The sequence below is a fragment of the Aristolochia californica genome, unplaced genomic scaffold, assembly GCF_029961685.1.
Source record: "Aristolochia californica isolate CCGP_79_NKW_82.1479 unplaced genomic scaffold, dmAriCali1.0.hap1 SCAF_1, whole genome shotgun sequence".
In the NCBI taxonomy this organism is placed as follows: Eukaryota; Viridiplantae; Streptophyta; class Magnoliopsida; order Piperales; family Aristolochiaceae; genus Aristolochia; species Aristolochia californica.
This window is the reverse complement of record NW_027181770.1, coordinates 10838456-10853825: the sequence shown is the minus strand read 5'-3', so window position 1 is coordinate 10853825 and position 15370 is coordinate 10838456. Positions and strand designations below refer to the sequence as shown.

Below are 15370 nucleotides of genomic sequence, written 5' to 3'. Positions count from 1 at the left end.
AAAGTGGCAATGAGAAAACAAAAAACCTTAAACTTTCTACCAGTAGGAACGGGGTCTAATGTTGATCAAAGTCTATGTGGACTTCCTTTTATAGATTTTGGAGGAAAATATGATGAAGCTAAAATGAGAGTACTCATTGCTCATTGGATTCTTATACATGAGCATCCATTCATGATAGTAGAAGAGGAGGGATTTAATTTTTTAATGAAGATGGCAAATATGAATTATGAGAAAATATCCCGTAAGACCATTAAGAAGGAGTGTATGGAGGTGTACGAGGCAGAGAAAAGAAATTAAAAATTTTGTTATAAGATATTAACAAGATTAGTTTTACCACGTATCTTTGGAAGTCTCAAAATAAAAAAATTGAATACATGGTTATTACTGGGCATTTTATTGACAGTAATTGGAAGCTACAAAAACGAGTCTTGAGTTTTGTGCATGCTCCTCCTCCTTGTCGTGGTGTTGATATAGAAGATGCTATTTACAAGTGTTTGAAAGAGTGGGAGATCAAAAATAAAGTTTTTAGTATTTCAGTTGATAATGCTGCATATAATGATGTTTGTATCAGAGTTTTGAAACAAGATTTTTCAAGGAAAAAAAATTGGTGTGTGGTGGAAAGTTGTTTCATGTGCATTGTTGTGCTTATATTTTGAACTTATTAGTCCAAGATGGTCTTGTTCAGATTAAGGATATCATTGATAATGTGCGTGAAAGTGTCAAATTCATAAATCTGTTTGAGGCTAGACTTCACACTTTTTCTGAAATTGTACAACAATTAGAACTTGGTGAAAAAAGGTTGGTTATTGATTGTCCAACTCGTTGGAACTCCACTTATGACATGTTGTCTTCTGCATTAAAATTCAAAGATGCATTATCTAGATTTAAAGTTAGAGAACCAACATATGATTGTTTGCCAAGTTTTGATGAATGAGAAAAGGTTGACATGGTGTGTGAGATTTTAGAAGTTTTTAATGCAGTTACTAATATAATTTCTGAGAGTGACTACCCTACTTCTAATTTGTACCTTAGTGAGGTATATAGGGTAAAAGAAGTTTTGGATTTTCATTCTACAAATGAAAATGTTTTCATTAGGACAATGGTTAGTAGAATGAAAGAGAAATTTGAGAAGTATTGGGGTAAATGCAATTTATTGATGGTTGTTGCTTCAGTTTTAGATCTAAGGGTCAAATTAAAGTTGATCGAAATGTGTTTTCCTGTGTTATATTCTAAGGAGGAAGCTACAATGAATATAAATTTAGTTCGACGCACCTTATATGAGATCTATGATGAATATGTATCCTTATATAATGTGGATATTAGAAATGAAGAGATTGTTTCAAGTACTAGCTCTATGGGTGTTTTCACAAGTCGTAGGTCTTCATCAAGTTCAGGTTGGTCAAAGTGAATGAGTTATATGAAACAAAAAGATGTAGTTGAATTGGAAATTTATCTTGAAGAAGGTGTATATAGTTGTGAGGAAACTTCATAATATGATTTTGATGTTTTAGAATGGTGGAAAGTGAATCATATGAAATTTCGGGTATTATCTAAGATGGCAGCAGACATCCTTGTAATTCCCATATCCACAGTAGTTTTAGAGTCTACATTTAGGGCTGGTGGTAGAGTAATAGACTCATATCGTTCTTCCTTGTCACCAAGTACAGTTCAAGCTTTGATTTGTGGCAGTGATTGGGTTCGGGTTCTACATGGTGTAAAGAAAAATCAAAAGGTGAATTTCTTTGATCAATTCTTTATTATGATATTTTTTAGTATATTTTTTAGTTTTATTTATTAAAATTTTGTTTTATGATTACAACCTGAGAAGAAGTGTAGAGATAATGCTACCAGCTACATGATTTTTCATGTTTCTCTCATCATGGTAATTTTAATATTTTTAACGACATTAAGTAACTAGTAGTGGAAGAGTATTTTTTTATCTGACAATAACTAATTTTATTTTTTTATTTTTGTCATAGGTGGAGATTTTGCTCTTGTAGGGACGTATAATATTTTCTAGCATTAAGAGAAACAACTATAGATTGTAATTTTATAATGGATTTATATTTTTTATTTGGGTGATTGTAAATTGATAGTGCTATTTCATTTAACTTTGTTGTGTTTGATTATTGTGTGGAGTTTATTTATAATATTATGTAGTGTATGAAGTGTTTAGACTATTTTATGGAGTGTATAAACAATTTCATGGAGTTTTTATGGAATTTATCGATAATTTTATAGAGTGTTTAGTGTTTATGGAATGTATCGATAATTTTATAGAGTGTTTATGGAGTGTTTATGGAGTATTTATGGAGTGTTTATGGAGTGTTAATGCAGGTATTATGTATATTGATTATGCCCAATTTTAAGTAGAGGTCAAGCCAAATTTTATACAGGTATTATATACATAGATTATACTCAATTTTAAGAAGAGGTTATGCCTCAATCTTATACATGTATTATATATATAGGTTATGCCTAATTTTATGTAGAGGTCATGCCCAATTTTATGTAAAATGTATGTATAATTTTATATATAATTTATTTGATATATATTTTTTGAAAAATTTTAAATGTATGTTGAGGCTCGAGTTCGGCTTGAAGCTTGGCTCGAGCTCGGTTAAAATTTTTGGGCTAGAGCTCGATAACAATTTTAGGCTCGAGATGAGGCTCGACTCGAAGCTCGGCTCGAAATATTTAAATGAAGCTCGGCTTGAACATAGGCTGGTTCGGGTTTGGCTCGGCTCGATGCCACCCCTACCGGACACGGCCAAACTTCATGATGTGTTTCATGTCTCTCTTTTGAAGCCGCATTTCGGGGCGCAGCCTACATTGACTCCATTCCTATGACCGGTTGACAATGGCAAGGTTATTCTTAACCCTGTTGCGGTGTTACGCGCTCGGTTGACCAATGACCATTGGGAGATTCTCATTCAATGGACGGACTGACCCCGACGCTGCAACATGGGAACGTGTGGACATCTTCAAACAAGTCTACGTAGCTTTTGAACTTGAGGACAAACACTTTCTCCAGGGGGAGGCAGATGCAGCACACCGACTCACACAACGAAGGTGGCAACAACAACTCACTCAATAGGATTTATTTCTTATATTACTTTGAGTAAGATTTTTTCTTATATTGTTTTAAGTAGGAGTTGTTAGGATCTTCACGAGCCATGGATCCTGTCACCCTCCTCTCTTCTCTTCCTTCCATTGCTTTGCTTGACATCGAGATAGAATGATGGAATAATGAAGATTGAATTTCGGAAAAGGAGATTTCAGAAATGAATTGGGGAAAAACGGGAGAGAGCTTGAAGGAGCTCTAGACCTGTGTATCTAATTTACTCTAGGCTAAAGTAGACTCAATTGCTACTTTCTCATTACCCTAGCCATCCCCAAAAATAGGGTTGAGGACGCCCAAACACTTTAGAACCCTTGGGTCAATGGTTCAAACCAATAAATGCTAAACCAACCCAAACCAAAGACAAACCCAAACCAAAAACAATTACATGGAAATTGAAAATCACATTAATTAATTCCTATGCCTGTTGGTAGCTCGTGATGCTATAGAGTCCATAACATCATCCCCCTCCTGGAGAAAGAGCTTGCCCTCAAGCTTGAAGGATGGATATAGGAGTCGAAATGCTGATAACGGCTCCCATGTGGTGTCACTGGGGTCGGCATCTGCCCACTGGACGAGAATTTCCCAATCACCCTGAATGTGGCGTGCTTTTAAAACCTGAACTGGAATAGAAAGGACTCTGCACTCATGTAGTGGCGGCAGTGGAGTGTGCAGTAGGGGCGAGTCACCTTGGAATGGCTTCAATTGGGAGACGTGAAATACATTATGGATCTTTGCTTCCATTGGTAGTTGCAAGCGGTATGCCACGGATCCAATTTTGTCCAACACCTAAAATGGACCATAATATTTTGGAGACAGCTTATGGCGCTTGGATGCAGTCAGGGACAGCTGGCGGTAGTGTTGAAGCTTTAACAACACATAGTCTTCAGGGAAATAAGATATCTCCCAGTGCTTCTTATCATAATAGAGCTTCATAGAGTGCTGGGCCTCCTGGAGATGAGTACGTACCTCAGTGAGCATAGCATCTCTTTCAGCTAATGCCTGGTCCAAAGTGACGACTTTGGATGCCCTAGGTTCATATGGTAACAGACGAGGTGGATCTCTGCCATAAACTACCCTGAAAGGAGTAGTTCCCAGTGCTGTGTGGTAAGATGTGTTATAGCAAAATTCTGCCCATGAAAGCCATTTCACCCACCGTCTAGGTGCATCCCCCACAAAACAACGAAGCTACATTTCAATCGTGCGATTGACGACCTCTGTTTATCCGTTCGTTTGTGGATGATATGCGGACGAAAATGCCAATTGGGTGCCCTGTAATTTGAATAATTCCTTCCAAAAGATACTGGTAAAAATGGCATCCCTGTCACTGATAATGGATGTGGGAATTCCATGTAATCGGACAATGTTGTCCATAAATAATTGAGTGACTTGAGTAGCAGTATATGGATGCGCCAAAGCAATGAAATGACTATATTTTGAAAACCGATCAACGACGACGAATATCACTGATTTACTTGATGAAATAGGAAGGCCAGCAATGAAGTCCATTGAAATGTCGGACCAGATTTGAGACGGTAGTTGTAGAGGTTGCAGTAGGCCGGCAGGACTTAAAGATTCGGCCTTGTTTTGTTGACAAATCTAACAAGCAGCAACATAATCAGCAATTGTGCTCTTCATGCCCTTCCAGTAAAAGTCCCCATTGATTCGAAAATATATTTTTTGTCGACCCTCATATGTGCTATCATGGATAGAGGACAGGATGGTGTGAAGAAGTGGAGATGTATGATGCATAAAAATCCTGTTTTTGTAGAGTATAAGACGATCCTGAATTGTCCAATGAGGAGCTGCTGTCCTCTATTGAATATCCTGATATAATGACATGAGTTCCGGATATTGATGTACTTCCTCACGAATAGAATCTAGCACAAGTGAACGTGGGTGACTGATAGCATAAACTTGTGTTGCTGAAATATCCCGACGTGACAAAGTATCAGGCCCCAAATTTGAACTACCTGGCTTATAGTGAACAGTAAAATCGAAGCCCAAGAGTTTAGTTAGCCAATGCTACTGTGGGGAGGTGGTGAGGCGTTGTTCAAGAAGATACTTGAGGTTGCAATGATCTGTACGAATGAGGAATGGTCGTCCCCATAGATAAGGTCGCCAATGTTGGACAGCCTTGGCAAACCCAATCAGTTCCCTCTCATATGCAACTAACTTATGGTGGTGTTATCCCAACTGACGGCTGAAATAAGCAGTGGGGTGTCCCAATTGTTGTAACACTGCCCCTATACCTCCCCCGGATGCATCACATCCCACCACAAAGTCTCCCTCAAAATCTGGTAATTGTAGTACTGGCGTTGAGGCTAAGGCCTCCTTTAACAGCTGAAAGGCCTGATCCGCTGTAGAAGACCAGTGGAAGGCATGTTTTTTGAGAAGGTTGTTGAGTGGTGCTGCTATCTTACCATAAGATTGGATAAATTTTCTGTAATATCCCGCTAGGCCCAAAAATCCCCTTAATGCTGTGATGGAGGTTGGAATCGTCCAATCTGTTACTGCTTGTATCTTGCTCATGTCAACTTTCACGCCCACAGCTGATATGACATGGCCCAAATATGCCACCTCAGATGTACCCATAGAACATTTGGATTTATTCAAAACCAAATGATGAGAGCGTAGAATGGTAAATACCTGATGTAGGTGTTGGAGATGTTCTACCCAATTTTTACAGTAGACCAGAATGTCATAAAAATATACTAACACAGTTGCGCAGAAGCGATGAAAATACCTCATTCATGAGGGCTTGAAAGGTGGAGGGTGCATTGGAGAGACCGAAGGGCATGACGAGGAACTCGAAATGACTGTGATGTGTGCGGAACACAGTCTTCTCTACATTAGCCGGGTGAACTCTTATTTGATGATAGCCCAATTTCTAATCTAACTTTGTAAAAATTGTAGCACCATGTAACTCATCCAGCAACTCGTCCACGACTGGAATGGGGAACTTGTTTTTAATTGTCTGCAAGTTGAGTTGTCTATAGTCGACACAAGACCTCCATGATTTATCCTTTTTGCGTACTAGTAACATTGGTGAGGAAAAAAGAGATCGACTGGGCTGGATCAATCCCTAAGCAAGCATATTCATGCACTGTCTTTCTATTTCATCTTTCTGTATATGTGGGTAACGATAAGGCCGCACCACTACTGGATCAATTCCCAACTTTAAACGAATGCGGTGATCGCAGTGCCACACTGGTGGTAGACCCGTAGGGACATTAAATAAATCCGCAAACACTGTAAGTAAAGGAGCTAACTGACCATCACCATTGTTCTGAAGCTATAAAGTGTGAAGTGCGTTAGGGACTTGTGCCACAATACCTTGTAATGTAATATGGCCCTGTGGTGCTATAAATGTCATAGTCCGAGCCTGAAAGTCCCATAATATAGGGCCTAATAACTGAAGCCATTTGACCCCGAGCACCAAATCAAATCCAGCCAAGGGAATGACCAGTAAGTCTGCTTGAAATGAATGTCCCTCAATGGTGAAAGGGGTGTTTGCACATAATCCCACACTTGAAATTTTAGCCCCATTGGCCACTGAAACCGAGAGACCCCTTTGCTGTTGAATTTCCAATCCCAATTGTTGCGCTGCTGGTGCACTGATAAAATTATGTGTGCTGCCCGAATCAACTAAAGCAAGTAGCATGAGGTGGTGTAACCTGGCTTTTACTTGCATGGTGTTAGAACTATGCAGGCCATGCATGACATGGAGGGAGAGCTCTGGTTCTTGTTGTACCTCGTCAACAAATTCATTTTCAGGAAGCTCTTCTGAATCTTCTTCCAAAAGTTCAATACTGAATAAACGTTTATAGGTATGTCCTGGAAGGAATTGTTCGTCACAATTAAAACATAGGCCCTTGGCCTTTCTAGCCTCCATCTCCTATTTAGTAAAAAATTTACGTGGAAGAGTGTGGGGAGGCACACTGGTAGACTGATCTGCTCGGTTAGGGACAGAGGACCCAAAGCGTGGAACAGATGCAGTACCCTGTATTCTGTTGTTCCCAAATGGTTTTCAGTATAAAGATTCTTTTAGAACTCTCTGTTTGTGTTCCACCGCCCTGGCATAATTCATTGCTGAGTCCAAATCTGTTGGACCAAGTAATTCCACTTCCAACCTAACCGCCTCTGTCAATCCAGTATTAAAAATCTGAACATGTAGGTGAGGAGGAACAAATTCACTGGCTCGGGCCAACCTTTCTTGGAACGTTTTCTGGTACACTTCTAAGGTGCCTATCTATTTAAAGTTGATCAATGCCCCCATTGGGTTGCTGCTAGCTGGAGGTCCAAACCTCAACTGACAAGCATGTTTAAAGTGTAGACAATCCTGAGTGGAATGGACATTTCGGTAGTGATGGAACCACATGAGGGCTTCATCGAGCAGGTGGTAGGCGGCCAATGTAACCTTGTCCATTTCTACCGTTTGTTGATGATAGAAGAATTGTTCACATTTGGTGAACCAAAGTAAAGGATCTTTAGAGCCATCATATGTAGGAAAGTTAAGTTTAAAGTACCTTGGAACCGTGGTTGGTCCTTGTGCGTGAGTACCCATGGGCACAGGTGGTTGGCACAGTGGTGGGTTTGGTGGTGGCGTGAATTGTTGGTGATGTACTGGTTGTGGTTGAAAGTTGGTGGTTGGTGGTGGCATTGGTGATTGAATTCCAGCAAGTTGTCAGATGACTGTTTGGAGAGATGATTCCAGCGTATGTAATGTATTATGGATGTGAGAAATTTCAGTACCTTGAAGAGTGGATCGTTGTTGAAGTTCTGAAAGTACTTGACGTATGTCCTCTTGAGAAGAGGGATCACCGAGGGTGGACCGCTTTGATACCACGTTGTTAGGATCCTCACGAGCCATGGATCTTGTCACCCTCCTCTCGTCTCTTCCTTCCATTGCTTTGCTTGACGTTAAGATAGAATGATGGAATGATGAAGATTAAATTTTAGAAAAGGAGATTTCGGAAATGAATTGGGGAAAAATGGGAGAGAGCTTGAAGGAGCTCTAGACCTGTTTATCTACGTTGTTAGGATCCTCACGAGCCATGGATCTTGTCACCCTCCTTTCTTCTCTTCCTTCCATTGCTTTGTCTGACGTTGAGATAGAATGATGGAATGATGAAGATTGAATTTTGGAAAAGGAGATTTCTGAAATGAATTGGGGAAAATGGGAGAGAGCTTGAAGGAGCTCTAGCCCTATTTATCTAATTTATTCTAGGCTAAAGTAGACTCAATTGCTACTTTCTCATTACCCTAGCCATCCCCTTAAATAGGGTTGAGGACGCCCAAACACTTTAGATCCCTTGGGTCAATGGTTCAAACCAATAAATGCTAAACCAACCCAAACCAAAGACAAACCCAAAACAAAAACAATTACATGGAAATTGAAAATCACATTAATTAATTCCTACGCCTGTTGGTAACTCGTGATGCTATAGAGTCCATAATAGATTTATTTCTAATTACTTTTATAAGTAGGGGCATTATGGGGAATTATTGTAACCCTAATCCTAAAACTCCATGACGTGATCTATTTAAAGGAAAGAATGAATGAAATAGGTAAGCTTTGAGATTTTAGAATAAGCTAGTGTAAACAGGCTGAGATCACCTCTTGATCTCGAGGTTAGGGTTTACTCCAAAAATCCAACATATCCTTCATCCTCCATTGCCATCCATCATCATCCATCTTCCATCACCGGCATCCCAAGTAAGAAGGGGAGCTTCCTGCCCCTTTTCTGAGCCCAAAGAGAAGGTATGTCCTCCTTCTCTGCAGCAGCAGCTAGAGAGGCCTCAATTCCTCCCTTATCGAGCGGAAAAGTGAGGATCTTCATCCTCAGACCTTGAACAGTCTTGGTGCAACGTGGGAGCCGATCACAACAGCAAAGAAGAGGTAATAATCTATTCCAAACTCGTGTTTCATGTTAATTTAGAAAGAAGGATTGCAATCTTAGCTAGAGCAGCAACAAAGAGGGCCAAACCTTCTTTGTCGTGATCAAGAAAAGAGACCAGCTTGCTCTAGCAAGCTCAACATTGCTGTGGGGTATCCTACCTTTCACAGCAACTCGTTAGGACCATCAAAAGAGGTGCTTTCCTCCTGGCTGAGCACTGGTCAAGAGACAGACTCACATACAGACCCTTGACGTGAAGTGAGCTTTAATTCTGAGTGCTGGAGTCTCAAGTTCCACGCCATGTTACTCGATCCATGACCTGAGACCGTAACAGACTCACAAAAGTATCTTTATCTTATGTTCACATCCAATAAGAGTTTTAGTTTGAGTTATGTTTGTTTTTTATCTATATTGAGTTGTTTAATTATGCTAGGACTTATCTTTAAGTGTTAGAGTTTTGGTATAATTGGGACAAAGGTAGTTTTATTGTAATTGGACTCTACTACCTTCTTCTATTATAAATAGAGGTTCATGTACTCTGATTATAATAAGTCAACAAAATTCAACAAATATTAAAATTCTGCCCCTTTGGCAATTTAACTTAAATAATGCATAAAAAACGACTTTAAAACAATATGAAAAGAAAGCTATTAACTCTATAACTCAGTGCGCCTCCGTTGTATGACTCGGTTAGCTATTGAGTCCTCAACATCTGGCTCCCCTTGGAGAAAGAGCTTCTCCTCAACCTCTTGCGTCAGGTTTTGTAGTTGTCCACTAGACTAGAATTTCCCACTGGTCATTGACCAAATGGGCGTGTAACACCGCGACTGGTGTAAGAATGACTTGTTCGTTGTCCACTAGAAGAAGGAATGGAGTGGATATGGGCGTTGATCCCATATATGTTTTTAGGAGGGATACATGAAAAACATCATGCAGCTTGGCCGTGGCTGGAAGTTGTAGTTGATAGGCCACTGGTTGGTGGTCCAGCAATGGATTGTTGGCGGTACAGTTGTAAACGTAGTCCCCTACCTCGTATGAGATGTCTCGGTGTCCCTTGTCGTAAACATCTTTCACGTGAACCTGAGCTTGCCGTAGGTGTCCTAAAATATTTTGTAATACTTGGCCATGATCCATGAGTGCCCGATCAATGGTGTCCACACGGGTAGACCCTGGAGTATAAGATAGTAGCCTAGGGGGATCCCTACCATAAAGAACCCTGAAAGGAGTGGATTGCAAGGCGGAGTGGAATGAAGTGTTGTAACAGTATTCAGCCCACGGTAGCCACTGAACCCAGTGTTTCAGACGATCACCCACAAGGCACCTTAGATACATTTCAACGGTGTGGTTAACGAACTTAGTTTAGCCATCTGTTTGGGGATGATATGAGGAGGAAAATTTCAATTTCGTGCCGCTCAGAAGAAAAAGTTCCCACCAGAAAGTGCTGGTAAATAACATATTCCGATCACTAACAATTTGCTCAAGGAATGTATGTGCCATTTGTGTTACTGTATATGGATGAACCATAGGAATAAAATGTGCATACTTGGAGAACTAATCGACCACCATAAATAATACTAATTTTTCAGCTGACTGTGCAAGACCCTCAACAAAGTCCATCGAAATATCGGCCCATACCTGTGTTGGGAGGGCGAGAGGTTGTAGATGACCTACTGGACTTAAGTGGTCGGCTTTTTTGCGTTGACATACCTGACATGCTGAGACATATGTCGCTATGTGTTATGGACTCTATAGCATCACGAGTTACCAACAGGCGTAGGAATTAATTAATGTGATTTTCAATTTCCATGTAATTGTCTTTGGTTTGGGTTTGTCTTTGATTTGGGTTGGTTTAACATTTATTGGTTTGAACCATTGACCCAAGGGGTCTAAAGTGTTTTGGGCGTCCTCAACCCTATTTAAGGGGACAGCTAGGGTAATGAGAAATTAGCAATTGAGTCTACTGTAGTCTAGAGTAAATTAGATAAACAGGTCGAGAGCTCCTTGTTAGGCTCTCTAGCCATGGATCGAGTCACCCGGCGATCTCCTCTAGCTTCCAGATTGAATGATGAGGAAGGGAAGGATTTGGGGTTCTTGGAACGCCCAATGGTGAAGGACGTGAGCCTTGAAAGGAGCTCTCACGTTAGGCCTCTTTTGAGAGAGAACCTGATCTCATTTAGACTAATACTCAATGCTTGTCTTCATTACTTCACTTGACGCCCTAAATAGGTCAAGGAAAACATCAAAGGTTCTATAATTACAATTAGACCCTTATGGAACTTCAAATTACAATTAAACCCCTAAGATATTGAAATACAAGTTTACTCCATCTATTCTCTTCTCCGGTTAGCCACTCTTGATGCTATGGAGTCCATAACATCACCCCCCTCCTGAAGAAAGAGCTTGTCCTCAAGCTCGAAAGTGGGAAATAGAGTCTGGAAGGACTCGAGGGTCTCCCAAGAGGCTTCTATCAATTCCTTGTCAGTCCACCGAACCAACACTTCCCAAGCGTTGTTAACTCGCCTGGCTTGAAGGATCTGAGCAGGCGTGGGCATGGACCTGCCATCTTTGAGAGGAGGCAAAGGGGTATGCAGCAGTGGTGAGTCTCCCTTGAACGGCTTGAGAAGGGAGACGTGGAAGACGTCATGGAGCTTGGCGTCTGGTGGTAGTTTCAAACGATACGCCACAGTGCCAATACGTTGCGTGATCTGGAATGGCCCATAAAATTTTGGAGAGAGCTTATGGCGTTTGATGGCTGCTAGAGAAAGTTGGCGATATGGCTGAAGTTTGAGCCAAACAAATTCTCCAGGTGCAAAGGTAAGGGGACGGTGTCCTTTGTCATAAGTATGCTTCATAGTTGCTTGTGCACGTTGTAACTGAAGGCGGACTTGAGCAAGCATTGCATCTCTGTCGGCCAAGGCCTGGTCCAATGCTTCTACCCGAGAAGACCCCATTTCATAAGAAAGTAGTCGCGGAGGTTCGCGTCCATAAACAACTTGAAAAGGGGTAGTACCCAAGGCGGTGTGGTATGAGGTATTATAACAATACTCCGCCCATGCTAACCAACGAACCCACAGTCGGGGCGTGTCCCCCACAAAGCACCGCAAATACATACCCAAGGTGCGGTTAACCACCTCTGTCTGGCCGTCTGTTTGAGGGTGGTATGCTGAAGAAAAAGCTAACTTAGAACCATGGAGCTTAAAGAGTTCCCCCCAGAATTTACTGGTGAAGATAGCATCACGGTCGCTGGTGATGGTCTCCGGAAGGCCATGGAGACGGACAATATTATCCATGAAGAGCTGAGCGACCTGTGTGGCTGTATACGGATGGCTGAGGGCCATAAAGTGGGCATATTTGGAGAACCGGTCTACCACAACAAAAATAACAGATTTCCCTGCAGAAGGAGGAAGACCATCGATAAAATCCATTGATAGATCTGCCCATACCTGTGAAGGAAGTGGAAGTGGCTGGAGCAAGCCGGCTGGTTGTAAGGATTCTGACTTATTCCTCTGACAGATCTGGCACGCTGCAACATACTCCACAATGACCCGCTTCATACCGCTCCAATAAAATTTCCGACTGAGGCGGAAGTATGTTTTCTGCTGGCCCTCATGTGTACTATCATGAAAGGAGGCAATAATGGCAGGAATGAGTACCGACGAAGGATGAAGATATATGCGTCCTTTATACAGAATGAGACCGTCCTGTAGTGTCCAGTTCTTGTCCTTGGAATGGTTTGCGATTTGAGCTTGTAACTCAAGGAGATCTGGATGATGGCTAGTATCCTGACGGATTGTGTCCAGCAAGGGCGACTTGGGGTGGCTCAATGCGTGCAAGTGTGACTCCTCTAGTTCCCGGCGTGACAAAGCGTCTGCTGCCCTGTTGAGATAACCCGGTTTGTATTCCACCTGAAAATCGAATCCCATTAATTTGCTGAGCCAATGTTGTTGTGGGGAGGTAGTAAGGCGCTGCTCCAATAAATATTTGAGGCTACAGTGGTCTGTCCGGATCACAAAAGGTCTGCCCCACAGATACGGCCTCCAATGCTGCACCGCTTTGGCCAAACCGATAAGTTCCCGTTCATACGTGGCTAACTTGTGATGGTGAGGAGCGAGATGGCGGCTGAAATAGGCAATAGGGTGACCCTGTTGCTGCAAGACGGCACCAATCCCTCCCCCGGATGCATCGCATTCTATAATGAAATGTTCGGCAAAGTTGGGCAATTGGAGAACTGGTGCTGACGCTAATGCCTGTTTTAAGTTGTTAAATGAGGAGTCTGCCAACTGAGACCACTGAAAGGCATGTTTCTTCAGTAAATTATGCAATGGTGCTGCCAGGTGACCGTAGTCTTTGATAAATTTTCTATAATACCCTGCGAGACCAAGGAACCCTTTCAAAGCAGTAACGGTGTGAGGTGTGGGCCAATCCATCACCGATTGTATCTTGCTGAAGTCTGGTTTCACCCCGGATGCTGATATCACATGCCCCAAATAAGCTACTTCGGATGTGGCAAAGTCACATTTGGCACGATTGAGAAATAAATGGTGTGCTCGGAGAATGGTGAAAACCTGTCTCAATTGATGCAAGTGTGCTGCCCAAGTTTTGCTATAGACCAGTATATCGTCAAAAAAAACTAAGACATGCTTCCGTAAGAAAGGGCGAAATACCTGGTTCATAAGCGCTTGAAAGGTGGACGGGGCATTGGATAGCCCAAATGGCATCACCAAGAACTCGTAGTGACCATGGTGGGTGCGGAAGGCAGTTTTTTCGATATCCTCTGAATAAACCCGAATCTGATGGTAGCCTGATTTTAAGTCCAACTTTGTAAATAATTGAGAGCCGTGTAACTCATCCAATAATTCATCGACCACTGGAATTGGAAATTTATCTTTGATGGTGCGAGCATTGAGGTCACGGTAATCCACACAAAAGCGCCAAGATTTATCTGATTTCTTTACCAGTAATACCGGGGATGAAAAAGGAGAACGACTAGGCTGAATAATACCTTGTTGTAGCATTTGTTGACATTGACGTTCGATCTCATCTTTTTGCACATGGGGATAGCGGTAGGGACGCACTACCACTGGTTCTGTGCCCATCTTCAAACGAATTCTGTGATCACACACTCTGATAGGAGGAAGGTCGGCAGGTGCCTGAAATAAATCAGCATATTCGGCCAACAATGAAGCTAAGTTATCCCCTTTTGAAGTATCCACCGAAAGTGTGTGGAGGCTGCATGGCCTCTGGGCGCTATTGCCATGGAGGGTGATCGGATGGGTGTCCTGGTTAAAACTCATGGTCAGGGATTGGAAATCCCATAAGATCGGACCCAAGCGCTGTAGCCATTTAATGCCCAAGACAAGGTCAAACCCAGCCAACGGTATGACCAAAAAATCTGCTACAAAGGAGTGACCTTCAATAGTAAAGGGCACTGCGGAACCGAACCCCACGGTGGTGACCTTGTCACCATTAGCCACTGAGACTGATATGCCTGATTTCTGCTGTAGTGATAAACCCAACTGTTGTGCTGCCTGGCTGCTTATAAAATTATGTGTGCTGCCTGAGTCCACGAGTGCTAGCAGAATATGATGTTTCAAGGTGGCATGGACCTGCATGGTATTTGTGCTATGCAGGCCGGTCATGGCATGGAGGGAGATTTCTGGTGTTTCCTCCTCGGTTTGGTCCATATCCTCCTGAAAGTCATCCTCTGAGGGGTCTTCTATTTCTACCCAAAATAGTCTTTTGCATAGATGGCCCTTGACGAATTTCTCATCACAATTGAAACATAGGCCTTGAGCCCTCCTCTGATCAATTTCGGCTTTTGTCAGACGTTTGATAAAACCAGGTGGGGGTGTAAAGGCTGGTGGTGGTGGTGATGGTTGGGTGGGAGGAGGCCTGGGGTGAGTGGGATAAGGGCCATGGGGCTGTGGGCGAGGTTGCCAAGGAGGACGTTTGTTTAAGGACTCACGGAAGAGGCGCTGTTTGGTGTCCAATGCTCTTGCCAAATTCATTGCGTGGGCTAGGGAGGTGGGGGCTTCCAATTCCACTTCTAGGCGAAGGGGTTCTACCAGGCCAGCCGTGAACAAATTGACATAAAGTTCAGGTCGGACCAAATGACTTGCACGAGCAAGTTTTTCTTGGAACAATTTCTGATATTGTTCTATAGTTCCACTCTGTTTTAGATTGACCAAATCCCCAACTGGGTTGCTGCGAAGCGGAGGACCAAACCGTAGCATACAATTTTCTTTGAAAAATTCCCAATCATAGACCATGAATTCGTTTTTGAATTGATGAAACCACATAAGCGCTTCATCGAGCATGTGGAAGGCGGCCAATTGAACCTTGCCTTCGG

General features: G+C 42.2%; 1 long non-coding RNA gene across 2 annotated transcripts in view; it reads left to right on the top strand.

The window, feature by feature from the left end:
- LOC137959206 (uncharacterized) overlaps positions 1-2126 on the top strand; it is a 40256-nt gene extending 38130 nt beyond the window's left edge. The window contains exons 3-4 of one of the 2 annotated variants that reach the window (XR_011114053.1): positions 1668-1732; positions 1980-2126. This is a non-coding gene — a long non-coding RNA (uncharacterized lncRNA). The remainder of the gene's footprint in view (positions 1-1667; positions 1733-1979) is intronic. The other variant, XR_011114051.1, reaches the window with a different exon arrangement.
- The last annotated feature ends 13244 nt before the right edge of the window (positions 2127-15370 follow it).